We start from the raw sequence: 14775 nt of genomic DNA, 5'->3' as shown, positions 1-14775 counted from the left end.
CCACTCCCTGAAAAGCAGGCAGCCCCTCAGAGATGAATATGGGGAAGGCATGGGTGGAAAACTGATCGCACAGGCTACCTTTCCTCTCCTCATCTACTAGAACCAAGGCAAGGCTTGAGGCCTGGCTCTCCCCATCTCCACACCCATCTCAGGCTTCACCCTGGATTGTGACCCTTCCTACATTCAGTGCTGCCCTGATTCACAGTAGTGGGATTTCCTCACTAAAAACATACTGACTGAGAGATTCCAATTTCCCCTCAGAGATGGTCTGAGACCCAGCTCTTCCTGGAGGTCGCCTAGGTGAGTGTCCTTCTGAGGCACCTAGATCTTGGGAAACTGTCTCTGTCTTCACATGCCTTCTTCTTAGAAAGACATCTGCTCTCTCACCCTAGAGAACCAGAAGCAGTCAGTCTCACGTCCTAGGCCACTTGGACTCCTTTGGTAAAGCGAAGGGTCTGGACTAAATGAGGGAACAAGATGTTGAATGGGGCTCTTCCGAGTTTTCCAGGACCTAACATGAGGACAAGAAAGGCAAACTACAATAAGAACCTCACATTCTATGCTCAAGTTTACCAATCAGGTCATATAGGATGGGCTGAGAGGAGCCTAAACCAACCTGCCCACCACCAACCTAATCTGTATAAGAAGGGTCCCAGGACAAGAAGCAGGGCTATTGGACTTCAGAGTCTTGCAGTCATCTTGAAGGGGCTTCCTATGCCCTAAAGAGGAGTGAGGAGGACTCCAAGAGAACCACTCATCAGTTAGAGATGTCTGAGAGAAGGAAAGACCGTTGTCTCATCCCCCCTACTCGATAATGGCTGAGTTACAGAACCTGTTAGACTGCAGGGTTATGGGAAACTCTGCAGAGAACATTCTGGGAGCCTAGCAGCAGGGTGCAATAGCATTTTGGCTCCCCTCCACCTACAGACACCAAAAGAGGGTGCTTGGTATTCCTTTGTATTTGGAAACACTTGTGAGCAGACACTCTAGTAGTTTCCAAGGGCTGCCGTAACCAAGAACCCCAGACAGAGTGGCTTCAAACAGCAGGTATTTGTTGTCTCACAGTTCTGGAGATCAGAAGCCCAAAATCAAGGTGTTGGCAGGGCCGTGCTATCTCTGAAACCTACGGGGAGAATCGTTCCTCGTCTCTCCCTAGCTTCCAATGGTGTGTCAGCATTCCTCAGTCTTCCTTGGCTTGTAGCTCTAGTGCTTCCGTCTCTTCCTCTGTCACCGAGTGGCTCTCTCCCTGTGTGTGTGCCTTCACATGCTTATCTTCTTGTAAGGACATCAGTCAGATCAGATTAAGGGTCCATGTGACTCCAGTATGACTTTGTCTTAACTAATTACATCTGCAATGACCCTATTTCCAAACACAGTGGCATTCTGAGGTACTGGAGGTCAGGATTCGACATATCTTTGAGGGGGAGCACAAGTCAAATCATAACAGATACTGTGGTGTACTGCTTTTGGACCAGACATTTCTGAAAGTGGGAGAGTGGGAGGCTCACTGGGCTGGGCAGTGTCAGCTGGACTTGAAGAGACTGTACCCTAGGGTGCCTAAAAGGAAGGTGGGTAACTCACATCTATCTATTCTAGTGCTATATGGCTTCCGGAGGATATGAAGGAAACCCAGGGATTCCTGTGGTTGTGCATGAAGGAACGTGTGGTTAGCGGAGAGACAGGAACCAGGGGCTCCAGGGCAGCCACAGAGCTGAATAATAGGACATCGAAACGAGAAGTGGGGCACGCTCCACTGGACTGCCCAAAGGGAAATTCTGCCACCCTCCTGAAAAATATTCCACACCTTAAAGGGGCCATAGGCCTGGAACGCCTCCCCACATTGACACAGGGCTGCTAAGGTAAGGAAATCTCCACCTCCTCTACCCCTCCTTCCTGCCCCCCAACCCCTTCAAGGAGAAAGAAAAGAAGGAAGTGGGACGCCTGGGTGGCTCAGTTGGTTAAGCCACTGCCTTTGGCTCAGGTCATGATCCCAGGGTCCTGGAATTGAGTCCCCCACATCCGGCTCCTTGCTCGGCAGGGAGCCTGCTTCTCTCTCTGCCTCTGCCTGTTTGTGTGCTCTCTCTATCTCTCTGACAAATAAACAAAATCTTTTTAAAAAGAAAAGAATGAAGAGTCTCAGAAACAGACTACACCCCGGCCCCTGCTCTCTAAGCAACTGGGAGCCAACACTCTTGCCAGCCCAGCAGCAGAGAGGAGATAAGGACTGCATTATGCTTAAGATTGAAGTTTTGAAAAGTAAACAGGATTGAGTCTTAAATGCCGGCTGGAGAATGTGCAAATGACTCAAAGTGACAGGAAAGACGGCACCCTCCCAAGGAGTCAGGAAGGGATGTGCTAACCAACAGGACGTAAGGTCTACAGTGTGTCAGTAAGAGCAGTGATGGGGTAAAAATCGTGCCATTTCAAGATGACACTTCAACAGAGGTTCCTCCATCTACCAGCTACAGTGAGTTTCTCTGAATCTGATTTGTAAAAGTGTCACATACAGTCTGTTGCCCCCACTAGGTAGACCGTGCCCTTCATCACGCGCTTGGGACCTGAGTTCAGACAGCCGTCTTCCTGCAAAAGACATGTGCCAAAGTGAGAGCAGGTCCCAGCCCTCATCACTCCAAAGCCAGACACCAACTGACACTGGAGCAGCACCAAGAGGTCTTCGTCGTCCTCAGAGGATCTCAATACCCCTCTCCTTAGATTGTAAGTGTCAGAAATCAAGAAACTTTATCCAAGGATGCATGGCTAAGTAAGGGTTGCTGGGCTACCAAGAAGCCAGCTCTACCGTGTATTTCATGAAACCAAGATTTATTTTTTCTCTTTTGCTTTAGAGTAGGCTCCATGCCTATTGTGGGGCTCAAGCTCAGGACCCTAAAGTCAAAAGTCACATGTTCCTCTGACTGAGCCAGCAGGCACCCCCGGAACCAAGGTTTTTGGAATGACATAGACCAGGGAGGAAAAAAATGCTGTGGGAAGATGACTTCTTGAGCTTGTTACTCCTCCAGGGCATGAAGAAGGCATTCTGATAGATGCTGCTCTAAGGAAATGCATTGGGAGAAGGAATAGAAGGAGTTTGCTTACTACTAGCAGTCAGCAAGAGCAAAATAAAAATTGCAGGAGTATGTGGTCAAATGATTCAATTAGAATCAATTCATCAAATATTTATGAAGAACCCAGTGGTTTTAGGCATAGTGTTTGGCACAGTTGAGAATACAAAGATGAGCAGGGCAGGGTCTCTGCTCTCAAGCTTGAAATCCAGAACAAGATCCTAGAAAAAGTCTGTAAGTCACTAAGAAACAGGGCAGGCTCTAATATATGTCTAAAAGATAAAAATTAATGGCATGGGATTTTCAACGAAGGAGAAATCTGCTTGAGAGAATCAGGAAATGCTTAAGGAAGCAGATGGTATTTGGACAATGGATAACAAGATTTTTTTTTAAGATTTTATTTATTTATTTGATAGAGGGAGAGAGGTCACAAGTAGGCAGAGAGGAAGGCAGAGAGAGAGAGAAGGGGAAGCAGGCTCCCTGCTGAGCAGAGAGCCCGATGTGGGCCTCGATCCCAGGACTCTGAGATCATGACCTGAGCCGAAAGCAGAGGCTTAACCCACTGAGCCACCCAGGCGCCCAACAAGATTTTTTTTTTTTTTCATTCAAGACACATTTATTGAGTGCCTACTGTTAGCAGATGTTGAGCTAGGCATTGGACATTCAGAAATAAAGCATGATCCTTGCTCTTATAAAAAGCATTCTATTTTGAGATGTTTAAAACAATGATCCTTCCATTCCCTTAAATCATGTTGCCTCTGGCTTCTCATTTAATGGCTTTTCAGTTTTGAAAGAAGTCAAAGATTTATTTTTTAATTGGTGATACATACACACATTTTTTTAAATTCCAAAAGAATAATGCTTAATGGTGAGAAATTCTAAATTTTCCCTCTAAGATCAGGTACAAGGATTGGATGTCCCCTGTCACCACTCCTTTTCAACACTGTAATGGGAAGTTCTAGCCAATGCAATAAGATAAGAAAAGGAAACAAAAGGTATGTACATGGGAAGGAAGAAATAAAATGGCCTCTGTTCACAAATAACATGATTGTCTATTAAAAATCTAAAAGAGTGTCATTTGGCTGGCTAAGTAGGAAGAGCGTGTGACTTTTGATCTTGGGGTCATGAGTTCAAACCCCGCATTGGGTGTAAAGATGACTTAAATAAATAAATAAAAATGCTAAAGAAAATATGGAAGAAACAACAAAACAACTCTTGAACCTAATAAGCGATTACAGCAAGATTGTAGGATACAAAGTTAATGCACAAAAATCAACTGCTTTCCTATATACCAGCAATGAACAAATGGAATTTGAACTTAAAAGCAAAATATCATTTATTTACATTGCCACCCACCAAAATTTAAATACTTAGTTATAAATCTAACAGAATACATACAAGATCTATATGAAGAAAACTACAAAACTCTATTGAATAAAATCAAAGAAGAGCTAAATAAATGGAGAGATACTCCATATTCATGGATGGGAAATCTCAGTGTTGTCAAGATACCAGTTCTTTTGAACTTGACCTACAGAGTCAATGTAATCCCAATCAAAATTCCAGCAAGTTAGGGTCACCTGGCTGGCTCAGTCAGTAGAGCATGTGACTCTCGATCTCAGAGTTGTGAGCACTCCATGTTGAGAGTGGAGTTTACTTAAAAATCCGAATAAATATTTATGAGTAAATAAAGTTGAAATGGAGAAGCAAAAGACCAAGAATGGCCAACACAATATTGAAGAAGAACAAAATTAGAGGACAGACTCTACCCAACTTCAAGACTTACTATTAAACTACAGTATCAAGACAGTATAGGGTCAGTGGAAGAATAGATTAATAAACCAATGGAATAGAAGGGAGAGCTAAAAATAGACCCACATAAATATAGTCAACTGATCTTTGACAAAAAGCAAAGGCAATACAATAGAGCAAAGATAGTCTTTTCAACAAATGGTGCTAAACAACTAGACATCCACATGTGAAGGGGAAAAAAGAGAGAGAATCTAGACACAGAGCTTCTACCCTTCACAAAATTAGCTCAAAGTAGATTCCAGATCTAAATATGAAACACAAAACCATAAAACAGCTAGAAGGGGCACCTGGATGGCTCAGTGGGTTAAGCCTCTGCCTTCAGCTCAGGTCATGATCCCAGGGTCCTGGGATCGAGCCCCACATCAGACTCTCTCCTCAGCAAGTAGCCTGCTTCTCCCTCTCTATCTGCCTGCCTCTCTCTGCCTACTTCTGCCTACTTGTGATTTCTCAATAAATAAAATAAAATAAATATAAAATAAAAATAAATAAAAATATTTTAAAATAAATAAATAAATAAATAATCTTTTTAAAAAAATGGCTAGAAAACAATATGGAGAAAATCTAGATCACCTTGGGTGTGGAGGTGACTTTTTTTTTTTTTTTAAAGATTTTATTTATTTATCTGACAGAGATCACAGGTAGGCAGACAGGCGAGCAGAGAGAGAGGAGGAAGCAGGCTCCCTGCTGAGCAGAGAGCCCGATGCGGGACGCCATCCCAGGACCCTGGGATCATGACCTGAGCTGAAGGCAGAGGCTTTAACCCACTGAGCCACCCAGGTGCCCCTGGAGGTGACTTTTTGAAACAACACCAAAACACAATTCATAAAATAAAAGTTAACAAACTAGACTCATTAAAATTAAAATTTTTTGCTATGCAAAAGACACTGTTGAAAGTATGAGAACACAAGACACAGACTGGCAGAAAGCATTTGCAAAAGGCACATCTGATAAGGGACTCTTACATAAAATTTCCAAAGAACACTTACAACTCAACAATAAAAAATAAAAAATTTAAAAAACCACACACACACACACACACATACACACACACAAAAACAAACAACCCAATTAAAAATTGAGCCAAAGAGGGGCGCCTGGGTGGCTCCGTTGGTTAAGCGACTGCCTTAGGCTCAGGTCATGATCCTGGAGTTCCAGGATCAAGTCCTGCATCAGGCTCCCTGCTTGGCAGGGTGTCTGCTTCTCCCTCTGACCCTACCTCTTCTCGTGCTCTCTCTCTCTTTCAAATAAATAAATAAAATCTTTGACCCCCCCAAAAAAAAAATTGAGCCAAAGACCTTAAGAGACACCTCATCAAAGAAGACATACAGATGGCAAATAAGCATTTGGAAAGATGCTCCATGTTATATGTCATTGGAGAAATGCAAATTAAAAGCAATGAGATTAACAAGGAGATACCACTATTCAACTATTAGAAGGGCCAAAATCTGGAACGCTGACAGAGATGTGGAACAGGAACTCTCACACACCACTGGTGAAATGCAAACTGGTACAGCTACTTTGGAAGATAATTTGGCAGTTTCCTATAAAACTAAACATACTCTTACCACACAATCCAGCAATCGCACTACTTGAGTTTACCCAAAGGAGTTGTACATTGATGTCCACACAGAAACCCATGTATGGATGTTTATAGCATCCATAATTGCCAGAACTTGGTAGCAACCAAGATGTTCCTTAGTAGGAAAGTGGATAAACTGTGGCACAACCAGACAATGGAAAAATATTCGCACAAAAAAAAAGAAATAAGGTGGAACCTTATTACTAAGAGGAAGGAGTCAATCTGGAAAGGCTACATACCGTATCAGTCCAGCTGTATGGGACATTCTGACATTCTAGAAAAGGTAAAACTATGGAAACAATAAAAAAAAAAAATCAGTGGTTGCCAGGCGTTGAGAGTAGGGGGACACGTAGGCAGAGCACAGAGGGTTTTTAGGACGGTGAAAATACAGTATGATACTGTAAAAGTGGATACAGAGCACCTGGGTGGCTCAGTGGGTTAAGCATCTGCCTTCAGCTCAGGTCATGATCCCAGGATCCTGGGATCGAGCGCTGAATTGGGCTCCCTGCTCAAATGGAGGCCTGCTTCTCCCTCCCCTCCCCCTACTCGTGATCTCTCTCTCTCTCTCTCTCAAGTAAATAAATAAAATCTTTAAATAAATAAATAAATAAATAAATAAATAAATAAAAATAAAGATGGATACATGTCATTATACATTTGTCCAAACTCAGAGAACATACAACACCAAGAATGAACCATAAGGTAAACCATGGACATGACACATCGTGTGGTTTGATCAATAGCAAAATGTTCTACTCTGGGGGGATGTTGAGAATGGGGAGACCATGAATGTGTGGAGGCAAGAGGAATATAGAAATCTCTGTACCGTCCGCTCGATTTTGCTGTGAACTGCTCTAAACACCCCCCCGCCAAAAAACCTAAATAAGCCTTTTTTTTTTAATTTTGCAGAACAAAGGTCAAAGTAGAAAAAACAAAACTGTAGTGACCGAGAACAAATCCGTGGCTGCCAGGGGCTAGGGGTGGGAGTAGGACGGGAATGTAATGGAGTAGCACAAAGGAGTTTTTTGGGGGTGCTGCAACTGTTCTATATGTTAATTACAGTGGTGGTTATACACATTTTATATGGGCTTACAGTATAGTACTGTACCCCAAAAAGAAAAAAGTAAATTTTATAAGATAATTTTGAAAATTAAAGGAAAGGAATGTAATATGAAGGTGTATAGGGTGAAATGTAACTTCCTCCTACCCATGACCCCCACCTCCAAATGACCATCACCCGAGGGCATCACTCCTGTATCCTTCCACAGATCTATGCATGTCACAAACAAAACTGTGTATGTCTATTTTGAAATACCTACAAAAAGTAGAATACTGGGGCACCTGGGTGGCTCAGTGGGTTAAGCCTCTGCCTTCGGCTCGGGTCGTGATCCCAGGGTTCTGGGATCGAGTCCCGCATCGGGCTCTCTGCTCAGCAGGGAGCCTGCTTCCTCCTCTCTCTCTGCCTGCCTCTCTGCCTACTCGTGATCTCTGTGAAAAAAACAAAACAAAACAAAACAAAACTAGAATACTATAAAGGAAGTTCTCCTTTTTTCATTTAATAGTAAATCTGGAAGAACTTCTTATCTCGATACATACAGTTGCCTTATTCTTTCAAAAGATTGCATAGATTTCACTGTCTGGCTGTTTCTTTGGTTTGTTTTAACTAGACTCTATTTGATGGATGTTTGTGTTTGTTCTTGATGCGAACACGGCCATAAGTCTTCATTCCTCCCTCCAATCCAGGCCCCTTGGCAATGTGATTTCAGTTTCTCAGATTCAGAGTTATCATCTTTACCCTGCCTCTTTTTTTAAACTTCTTTTTAAAGGTTTTTATTTATTTATTTATTTGACAGAGAGAGAGATCACAAGTAGGCAGAGAGACAGGGGGAAGCAGGCTCCCCGCTGAGCAGAGAGCCGGATGCAGGGCTCAGTCCCAGGACCCCGAGACCGTGACCTGAGCCAAAGGCAGAGGCTCAACCCACTGAGCCACCCAGGCACCCCTACCCCACCTCTTGATCCTGGGCTGGCTCTGTGGCTCACTTAGGCCAGCTGACCACAGCAGAAATGACACTGTGGTAGTTTAAAGACCAGGGAGCCAGCCCATACGCATTTGAACTTATTCTTCTGGAACCCAGCTGTCACCATATGAACAAAACTGGGCCAGCCTGTTAGGTGTTGAGAGACAGAGGCCCAGTCATCCTTGGCACCACAGCAGGCATCCTGCCGCTGACCACAGTTGTTCAAGAGAACCCAGGTGACACTAAAGAATTACCCAGCTGATCATTTGGCCAAAGAGCAACAGTTAACGATTATGGAAAGCCACTGAGTTTGGAATGGTTTGTTACAAAGTGGTAGGTAATTGATACATTTGTTGTTTCATGTTTTGTCCTTACAAACAATGCTGCAATTCACGTTCTTGCACATACACCTTTGCATGAGTGAGCTAGTATCTCTACAGGATATGTTCCCACAAAGAAATATTGCTGAATCAAAAGGTATGGGCTATTATGATAGATTTCACAGAACACAATTCATACCAGTTTATACTCTCACCCACACACCGACATTATATTAGAGTGCCGATTTCTTTATACCTGTTCTAAAACCAAAAGTCAAACTTTTGGATCTTTGCCAGTCCACACATGAGAAATAATATCTCAATGGGCTTTGCGTTTTTTTTCCACAAGTGCCATTGAGTATCTTCTCATATTATTATTTTTTTTTTTTAAGATTTTATTTATTTATTTGACAGACAGATATCACAAGTAGGCAGAGAGGCAGGCAGAGAGAGAGAGGAAGCAGGCTCCCTGCCAAGCAGAGAGCCCGATGCGGGGCTCGATCCCAGGACCCTGAGACCATGACCCGAGCCGAAGGCAGAGGCTTTAACCCACTGAGCCACCCAGGCGCCCTCTTCTCATATTATTTAAAAAGTTACGTAAATGTCCTTTTCTGTGAATCTTCCGTGCATTTCCTTTAACTTGCATCTTGGTCTCTTGATTTATAGAATCTTTATATATATTGAGGAAACTAGTCCTTTGTCTGTTGTTTATGATGTAAATATCTTTCTCTGTTTGCTGTTTATATCTTGGTGGGTGGGAGTGTAGGCTGCTAGAAAGTGTTAGCCTATATGTAACTGTGTTTTTCAACCTTTTCTGTCTTCCGGACTTTGTATCGTGCTTAGAATGGTCTTTCCCATTAAATGACTATCGTAATTGACGGGTAAAGAAGGGGTAGGGAGAGGGGCCCAGGAAAAAGCACACATACAAAAAAACAAAATGTGGAAGTAACAATGAGGTACTATCAGGAATGGGACGGAAACATAATGCAGATGAGGAAGTACACCTGTGGAAGGTAAGACTGGAAAAGTAAATTGAATTACTACACCCTCAGAAGAAATAGGCTATTGGGTGTTGGACATTGGGGAGGGTATGTGCTAGGTGAGTGAAGTGTATAAACCTGGCGATTCACAGATCTGTACCTCTGGGGCTAATAATATATTATATATGTTAATAAAAACTTTAAAATTCAAAAATTTTTTTAAAAAGAAGAAGAAGAAATAGACTAATTAAAGGCCCAAAATGCCCACATGTCTGTGAATGGAATATAGGCCATAAGAAGGGAATCTGCAGTTTAAGTCAAGAAGACAATGGTGTAGGACCCAGATGTGCAGGACTGCAAAAGAGGAACATACAGCTGTTCAAAAGAAATAGATCTTTTTCTAAATCAAAGAGCAGTTCACCGTTTTTGTGTCAAGAAAGGCTATACCTAGTTTGGAAATCCAAGATTGCGAGATAAGAGCAGAAATCCATGATTGTGAGATAAGAGCAAAGTGACACAACTGAGAGTAACTAAAGAAACAAGTGATATGATTATAAGCTCAAGGATAAAATAGACTCCAGGACTCTCTCCCAGACCATGAGTTAGCAGTGGAAAACATAGTATGGAGTTTGGAGGAATATATCTCAGAATTTGGATTTTCTCCTTGAAAAGTTCCAACATGCATTCCTTCTCTCACTTGGTTTTCATGGGTGGGACAATGTCTTCACAGCCCTCCTGGAAGATGTTCTTGACTCCCTTTGGAACATCCTGATGTAGCTGGTCTCTTACAGCTGGAAGAAACAGAAACTTAATTCTGACTACATCAAGTATTGAAGGGTTATTGGAAGTTTATAAGAGTCACGTAAGACAAAGAAGATCTAAAAAAAAAAAAAAAAATCCAGCAAGGGTTCATGGTCCTCCTCTGAAGATTTGTGTCAATAATGAAACTCAGTTACTCCTCACATGCCTATTTCTCCCCAAGCATACATGATCCTCCTCTAGATACTGGCTGATTTCCTTGTCTTTTAAACAAGTACATATCAATTTTTGTAAAGATTTTATGTGTGATCAAAAAGAAAGTGTTCTTGGGGCACCTGGATGGCTCAGTTGGTTGAGCAACTGCCTTATGCTCAGTTCATGGTCCTGGAGTCCCAGGATCGAGTCCCGCATCGGGCTCCCAGCTCCACAGGAAGTCTGCTTCTCCCTCTGACCTTCTCCCCTTTCATGCTCTCTCTCACTGTCTCTCTCACAAATAAATGAATGAAATCTTTAAAAAAAAAAAAAAAAAAAGACAAGACAAGAAAAGAAAAGAAAGTGTTCTTTGTTAGGTACAGATCTCTATATATGTCCACGAGATCAAGCTTTAAAATTATATTATCCAAATCTTCTATACTGTTACTAATTTCTTGGTCTGATTAATCTATTATCAAAAGAGACATGTAAAAAGCTACCACTACAATTATAAAATAACAATTTTCTTAAGTCAGTCCATTTTTCTTTATATATTTTGAGACTAGATTATTGATGCGTACATGTTCAGAATTGCTATTTTCCCAAGGACTGGCACCTTACTGTTACGTATCTTCACCTTGATCATCTTTCTTTTTGCCTTCAATCCCATTTTGTCAGTCATCAATCTAGCTCCACCATCCCTCCTTAGGTGGTATTATCCTTTACATTCAACTTTTCCTGCAGACTAATATTTTAGGTGTGCTTATTATGAAAATATCAGCAGATTTTGCTTTTCTCCCCTTAAAACAAACTGTTTTTTAATTGGCAAGCAAATTCAATTATAGCTAATATGATTACTGATAAATTTAGATTTCTCTCTACCATGTTAATTATGTTTCTAGTTCACTAATTTTTTTTCCATATCTATTTAATGTTCTTCCTCTCTACTGTTAGAGTATTGCATATTTCTACTTTGAGTTGTTCTCTAAAATTTGTAATGTGTCACAAGCTTGGGTTCTCCAGGAAACGCAGAGATGGAATTAGATACACAACAGGACGTGGGGGAAGTAGCACAGTGAAAAAGAAGAACAAGAAACAGAACTGGGCAAAGAGGAGTCTTCGGATTGTCAAGTAGGTTCAACAAATCTCTACCAGGCCAACATGGAGCTGGGGAGCCCCAGAACGGGCAGAAACAGCCACACTCTTGTTCCACCACCTTAGCTCCTATCACTTCACTCAGTCATTGGCCAGAGGCTGCTCTGAGAGTAGCATGAGTCTGGCTTGACAGCTGAGGTAGATCCTGAGAGGGCTAGGATGAAAGCTGTCAGTTATCCTAGCAGCTGGGCAGCAAGTCTCTTCCAAAAGGAAGTGTTAGGCTATACATTTCCATGTCTGCCTTGGCATGTATATTTGCCTTCCTCCATACCTCTACCCCCCTTCCTAAATAACATTAGGGTTTTAGCATCTTAACACCAGTAATTTCTATCTTTTATGTAAGTGTCCAGTAATTACCCTTTATTACACCCTCCAAATGAATCACTATTTTTTTTAAAAGATTTTATCTATTTGACAGAGATCACATGTAGGCAGAAAGGCAGGCAGAGAGAGAGGAGGAAGCAGGCTCCCTGCTGAGCAGAGAGTCCGATGTGGGGCTAGATCCCAGGATCCTGAGACTGTGACCTGAGCCAAAGGCAGAGCCCAACCCACTGAGCCACCCAGGTGCCTCCAAATGAATCGCTATTATTGTTTATATCGTCAATGCTTGTTTAGATTTTTTGTACAAATTTAATAATGTCTTTGTCCATCACTTTTTCTTTGTGCACATTCTTTCTTCCTTCCTTTTCGATTTTACTCTTCTTGAGGTACATCAAAGTCTTTCAATGAGAGTGTATTAGTGTCTCTCGGTCTTTGTTCTGAAAATATTTTTATTTTGCCCTCATTCCTAAATGATAGTTGAGCCAGGTATAGAAATTTTTACCAGCATTCTAAAATTTCACTGCATGATTTGCAGGCTTCTATATTACTATTGTGAAATCTGGTAACAGTCTAATTGTTCTTTTGTAGATTGTGCTGGTTGCTTTTAAATACTTCCTTTTAGTCTCCAAAGTTCTGCATTTTTACCATAATGTGTCTTATTGTGGAGTTAGTTTAATTTATTCTGTCTAGAGCTCATGTGGTTTAAGAATATATGATTCATGTCTCTCAACAACTCTGGAAAATTATCAGTCATTGACCCCCTTAAACATTGAGTCTCCTTCATTCTTTTATTTTTTTTTTCCTAGAAATTCTGTTCAATATATATTGAAATTTTTTAGTCTATCTTCCACATCTCTTAACATCTTTTTAATATTTTATGCCTTTTTCACACTTTGCAATGAATTCTGGATGAATTTTTCATCTCTAGCTTTCAATGTATTTATTCTTTTGTATAATTTGCTGTTTCATATAATTATTAGGTTTTAATTTCAGTGATATTTTTCATTTCATATGCCTACTATATTTTTGTCATATTTTGTCAATTTTTCTCTTTTCTTCTTGCATTTTTTTATTACTTTACTTATGTCTTTAATCATTTTAAGCACACATTTTCAAGAATTTGTATCTAATAGTTATATTTTCCAAAATTCTTAGTCATGTCCACTGACACATGTTCATGATGGATTGTTTCCCTGTGAGTTTTTAATTTTGAGCCCATATTCAGCAGACCTCCATCTGTGGAAGTCTTATAAAGCTTGGGATTGGGGTATGTCCTTTCAGTGGGATTTTGTGTTTATTTATACCAGTCTCCCTAGAGGTATTATCAGCCTTGGGCCACTTGAGCATCAATGTCTTAAGTTGAGGATTCCTGGACCACCCAGATAGTATAAATTAGAACCAAATTCAGGCAGGGTACAGGCTGTGACTACAAATTCTCATGGGGTACTTTTTCCCATCCAGACCCAAGCCAAAGCAGACAAATGTCTTTATTGGCTCCCTCTGATAATGAGAAGACATCTCTTAATCCATTATTTTACTAAACCTGTAGCCCTCTGTGTGATACAGCCTCCAGGCTTTGCATTCTTTGAGGTTCAGATCCAACCTGGAGCCATTTCCAGGTCTGACCATAGACCATCCTCCTCCGAGGCTGCCACGGTTCTTGATCATATACTTACCAGTCTGGTTTTCAGTTTGCTCTTCGGTTTTGGCTCTGCGGATTTCTTTTACTTTTTTATAAGCTCAGTTATGTGTTTAAAAGGGTGTTTTGTAGCAAAAGCATTCCCAAATCATACTAGTTCACGATATTGACAAAGTAAATTCTAATTGTCCCCACTGTTTGCTTATTCTGATAATTTTTAAACTGTCAATACTTTTATTGTCTCTCTAGGCAATATGTCAGCCTCAGCTCCTCCTGCTAAATACCTACATCTCCGCCATTCTTTATTCAAACCCCAGGAACAGGTCTTTGACTGAACCAACTCACCCTGTGTGGGCAGCACTCTTCACTCCAAGACTCACACAGACCATGGGCTGCCCACGAACTGACTGTTTCTGAGCCAGGTCCAATCAGACCCCACTGGAGGAGGAGTGAGGGCCTCACGGGATAAAATACTATCGCTTTCTGCTGCCTCAAGGAGGATAATTTCCTCGGAAGGACCTGTGGATACTGCAGGCACTGCCATGGACGTTTCTAACACACTTCCTTCCAGTACATCCAGAACAAGATACCACCATCACTGAGTAGGATTTTACCGAAGAACAAATGAATAAATGGACAAATAGCTAGTTGCAGAGCTCATGGCCAATGGTGATGGTTAATACAGATTCAGCTCACAAGGCTGTCTCTAATGGGCTGCTGGTCAACATTTTTGTCAGCATCTTAGAAATAGAGATCAAAGTCAGTTTATAAATTCGATGCATGACACAAAGTTGAAAGAGACAGATAACACATTCCAGAAGCGAGGTTCAAATGGTTTCAACTGATTAGAATAAACAAGATTAAATTTAATAAGGATTAGGTAAAGCCCTGAAGTTAGGTCCAAAATACCAATTGTGAAGCGCAGGATTGCTGTGCCCTGG

The 14775-nt window shown here is 41.4% G+C and overlaps 1 long non-coding RNA gene across 1 annotated transcript; it reads left to right on the top strand.

Moving 5' to 3' along the window:
• The first annotated feature begins 9546 nt into the window (after positions 1-9546).
• Positions 9547-14483, top strand: LOC125094331 (uncharacterized). Its single transcript, XR_007125464.1, has 3 exons — positions 9547-9801; positions 11729-11850; positions 14152-14483. It is a non-coding gene; the product is annotated as an uncharacterized LOC125094331 (long non-coding RNA).
• Positions 14484-14775: the final 292 nt, after the last annotated feature.

Source organism: Lutra lutra, chromosome 2, assembly GCF_902655055.1.
Source record: "Lutra lutra chromosome 2, mLutLut1.2, whole genome shotgun sequence".
Taxonomy (NCBI): Eukaryota; Metazoa; Chordata; class Mammalia; order Carnivora; family Mustelidae; genus Lutra; species Lutra lutra.
The sequence above is the reverse complement of the archived record's forward strand: the minus strand, read 5'-3'. Positions and strand labels throughout refer to the sequence as shown.